At 53.6% G+C, this 5,000-nt stretch overlaps 1 non-coding gene across 1 annotated transcript in view; it reads left to right on the forward strand.

Moving 5' to 3' along the window:
• Positions 1–4,348: 4,348 nt before the first annotated feature.
• LOC126434511 (small subunit ribosomal RNA) overlaps positions 4,349–5,000 on the forward strand; it is a 1,910-nt gene continuing 1,258 nt past the window's right edge. The window contains exon 1 of the ribosomal RNA XR_007579281.1: positions 4,349–5,000. This exon is cut by the window's right edge and continues 1,258 nt beyond it. This is a non-coding gene — a ribosomal RNA (small subunit ribosomal RNA).

Consider the following 5,000-nt stretch of genomic DNA (forward strand, 5'->3'; position numbering starts at 1 on the left):
CCAACGCCAGCGCCTCTGCCGCACGAAGTCGTGGACCGGCAATCACTCCACCTGCACCCGTTCGTGCCCCACCCCAACCGCCCAACTCGCAACTCCAGCGGATGAACGGCGGACTTTGCTCGCACTCGCAATGTGCAATCCACCCCTATAACGTGCGTTTCATGAAGAGTTATGTCCAATATGCGACATTCCCGCTGTCCATATACATGAGCTGCGAGCTGTACCACGTACGAGCTACAGACGCGATCGCGTTGCTCTCTGTACGAATGCAGATGCTCAGCGGCAGCTAGGAGGCGCTCCATCCATGTCGGTACCGGTGAGCGTTGCACTCGCAGTCGCAAAAACGTACGGCAAGTATATTACTCGGAAGAGTCAATGACAGTCCAAGCCCCCCTGCGTGGGAAGAGTCTTCCTAGGCCATGACCCACCGGAAGGGCGCAGCGTCCCCCACCCCAGACATGTGACGTCAGACTATCGGTATTGACGACTAGACTGATTCCTTATAATCATTTGCCATACACCGGTGGAAGCTGCCGAGACGAGTAACTACATACCGGGCTCGCCGTGTCACTAATGTACAGAGATACAATAGTTTCGACTGGAACCGGATTAAACGTATACACGGCGCTGATTAGTAATAGATAGAGCCATCAGAATACAGATAATGTATAGACCTGTCCGTATACATGCTGAAAGACTCTGCTCACAATCACACGTCAGCCAGACACTCTTATCACGCACTACTCTCTGCCTGTAACAGGCACGCAGACGATATGTAAGCACCAGCATGGAACAACACCCAGTGCATCCTCTCTGCCACATTAGACAATCCACACTATCATAACCAGACCGGGAGGTCCACTCGGAAAACAGAATATCCCACCCTTCCGACAACCACCATTGCTCAGCTAAGCCACCAACACCCACACATGTCCCACACAGGGGTGCACCCAACATCACAATACTGCCTCCTGTCACACCACACAAACAATGGCAGGAATGAAAGACACAGGTCTGCCACAAGCATGGAATCAGAGCGCCGCCTGTTATGAGCCAAAGGTGCACACTGACGTGGCAAATCAGATGATGCCGCAGTCATTTACTTACGATAATCACAATCAACAAACTGCCGCCCCCCCCCCCCCAAAACACCTTTCCTTACAACAATGTGTACCTTAACCTAACCCATATTGTGCCTTAACCTAACCCATATTGTGCCTTAACCTAACCCATATTGTGCCTTAACCTAACCCATATTGTGCCTTAACCTAACCCGTATTGTGCCTTAACCTAACCCGTATTGTGCCTTAACCTAACCCGTATTGTGCCTTAACCTAACCCGTATTGTGCCTTAACCTAACCCGTATTGTGCCTTAACCTAACCCGTATTGTGCCTTAACCTAACCCGTATTGTGCCTTAACCTAACCCGTATTGTGCCTTAACCTAACCCGTATTGTGCCTTAACCTAACCCGTATTGTGCCTTAACCTAACCCGTATTGTGCCTTAACCTAACCCGTATTGTGCCTTAACCTAACCCGTATTGTGCCTTAACCTAACCCGTATTGTGCCTTAACCTAACCCGTATTGTGCCTTAACCTAACCCGTATTGTGCCTTAACCTAACCCGTATTGTGCCTTAACCTAACCCGTATTGTGCCTTAACCTAACCCGTATTCTGCCTTAACCTAACCCGTGTTGTGCCTTAACCTAACCCGTGTTGTGCCTTAACCTAACCTGTGTTGTGCCTTAACCTAACCCGTGTTGTGCCTTAACCTAACCCGTGTTGTGCCTTAACCTAACCTATGTTGCGCCTTAACCTACCCTATATTGTACCTTAACCTAACCTATATTGTACCTTAACCTAACCTATGTTGCGCCTTAACCTAACCTATGTTGCGCCTTAACCTAACCTATGTTGCGCCTTAACCTAACCTATGTTGCGCCTTAACCTAACCTATGTTGCGCCTTAACCTAACCTATGTTGCGCCTTAACCTAACCTATGTTGCGCCTTAACCTAACCTATGTTGCGCCTTAACCTAACCTATGTTGCGCCTTAACCTAACCTATGTTGCGCCTTAACCTAACCTATGTTGCGCCTTAACCCAACACACGTTGCGCCTTAACCCAACACACGTTGCGCCTTAACCCAACACACGTTGCGCCTTAACCCAACACACGTTGCGCCTTAACCCAACACACGTTGCGCCTTAACCCAACACACGTTGCGCCTTAACCCAACACACGTTGCGCCTTAACCCAACACACGTTGCGCCTTAACCCAACACACGTTGCGCCTTAACCCAACACACGTTGCGCCTTAACCCAACACACGTTGCGCCTTAACCCAACACACGTTGCGCCTTAACCCAACACACGTTGCGCCTTAACCCAACACACGTTGCGCCTTAACCCAACACACGTTGGGCCTTAACCCAACACACGTTGGGCCTTAACCCAACACACGTTGGGCCTTAACCCAACACACGTTGGGCCTTAACCCAACACACGTTGGGCCTTAACCCAACACACGTTGGGCCTTAACCCAACACACGTTGGGCCTTAACCCAACACACGTTGGGCCTTAACCCAACACACGTTGGGCCTTAACCCAACACACGTTGGGCCTTAACCCAACACACGTTGGGCCTTAACCTGCTCTGTAATTGTCATACGACGCGTTAAATTAGTGTAGTGTTGCCTAACTGCAACCCCCGCAATATAGTTTGCTACTCGCACTGCCCGGTCCCCAGAGTATCGCTTCATGTTAAACACCTTGCAGCTATACACTGTAATGCGGATGGCAGCAGGACGTACATGCTCAATGCCCTTCGCAGTTGTTCATTGGCATTCGCATGGCGAAGCACAGCCTACGTTGTGGTACGGCTTGTGTCAACTGTCCGCTGATGTTGTACGTCCAAATCACACACTGTACTGCACATTGGTCCTCATGTACTGAATGATACATCGTGGTACATGTGTGACCGTACCACGACTGCGCCAACAACGGCGAACCATACGGTCCAAATATTGTGCACTCAGCTACATGTCGTCTCCCTATAAGAGCTGGATTGCAGTATGGTATGCCGTGGATGGCGATCGGCATGAGCCGTCTGTTGATGTAGTGGCGCGTGTTGTCAGACGTAGTCGTCTCTTCTCACACACCGTGATAGCATGGTGCACTGCGTTCCACATCTGCGACATGCGACAGAGGCCGGTTGACAGTCGTTCGCGCAATGGACATCGCATACGTACGGGGGCCACCTTCCACGTGTTCGCGAAGCGTGCACATGTTGTTGCGTGTATGTGGGCAGACATAGTGTGTCGTGACACCTGACACAGGCATGCAACAATCGTTGAATTTGCAAATGGCGATGGACGTCTACGTTTGCTGGTGACGTTACGCAAATGAAGAACTGGTAAACCGTTGTGGTGCGGTTGTTCTCGCTAGAGGTGAATCAGTGATGGCGACGATCGGTTGAGCTACCAACCGGTTGTTTCAGCGATACCCACCATGCCCACGAACGTGAATGGCATGTGGGTGTGAAGCGATACGCGGCGGTGGCTGGGTGGGACCGTCCCCGGCCGGTGAGGGGGGGCCTCCCGGCGTGCTGGCCGCGCGGTGCGTGGGCGCACGCGCTACAGCCGGCTGGTGGGGGCGGCCAGTGGCAGGCGCGCCGGCCGACGGAGGCGGCAGGCGGCGTAGCTGCGCGCCGGCGCACCCTGCACGCGGCGCCGTGCGGCCAAAGTAGGTCCTCGCGGGCCCGGTGCGAAGCGCGGTGGACATCTGCAGTGTGCTGGTCCGATTGAGGACTGTGTGCGCTGAGGATGCGCCGCCGCCCGGCGCTCGGCGCCGCGACGCCGTCTGCTGCTCGGTCGCCTCTGCGGTTCTCGCAGGTGGATTGTATCGCAGCTGTGCGGACGTGTTGGCGCGTGCGCTGTGCTGGGAGAGTTCGCTTCGGCACCCAAGTGGGGCTTTTGTCCTTCTGTGGCGCTGGCGTTGGAGCTGCCGGCCACCGTAGGTGGCGCGTGTTGTCTCCCGCCGGCAATGCCACGACAGCACGCTCCCGGGCCTCTGTCGGCAGCGGCAAGCTCAGTTGGGAGCACGGGTGGTCGCACCTAAAGCGTCTACTCGCCAAACTCCGGGCGATTGCGCCTCTCTCGAACCCGACCAAGTACTTAGGACGGCGCTGCGCGCCGCCGGGACCTGAGAGGGTTTCGAGGTGTATTGTGCAGGGGAGCTCAGCCTCCTCCTGTTTGCAGAATAATTGAGCGGACGCTTGCGTGTTCGCGCGGGCCCCCGGGACACACTCCCGGGCGGCCGGCTGCTCAGCTCTAGTTGACGCAGCTCCCTGGTTGATCCTGCCAGTAGTCATATGCTTGTCTCAAAGATTAAGCCATGCATGTCTCAGTACAAGCCGCATTAAGGTGAAACCGCGAATGGCTCATTAAATCAGTTATGGTTCCTTAGATCGTACCCACGTTACTTGGATAACTGTGGTAATTCTAGAGCTAATACATGCAAACAGAGTCCCGACCAGAGATGGAAGGGACGCTTTTATTAGATCAAAACCAATCGGTCGGCTCGTCCGGTCCGTTTGCCTTGGTGACTCTGAATAACTTTGGGCTGATCGCACGGTCCTCGTACCGGCGACGCATCTTTCAAATGTCTGCCTTATCAACTGTCGATGGTAGGTTCTGCGCCTACCATGGTTGTAACGGGTAACGGGGAATCAGGGTTCGATTCCGGAGAGGGAGCCTGAGAAACGGCTACCACATCCAAGGAAGGCAGCAGGCGCGCAAATTACCCACTCCCGGCACGGGGAGGTAGTGACGAAAAATAACGATACGGGACTCATCCGAGGCCCCGTAATCGGAATGAGTACACTTTAAATCCTTTAACGAGTATCTATTGGAGGGCAAGTCTGGTGCCAGCAGCCGCGGTAATTCCAGCTCCAATAGCGTATATTAAAGTTGTTGCGGTTAAAAAGCTCGTAGTTG

This window comes from Schistocerca serialis, unplaced genomic scaffold (genome assembly GCF_023864345.2).
Source record: "Schistocerca serialis cubense isolate TAMUIC-IGC-003099 unplaced genomic scaffold, iqSchSeri2.2 HiC_scaffold_1189, whole genome shotgun sequence".
Lineage (NCBI taxonomy): Eukaryota > Metazoa > Arthropoda > Insecta > Orthoptera > Acrididae > Schistocerca > Schistocerca serialis.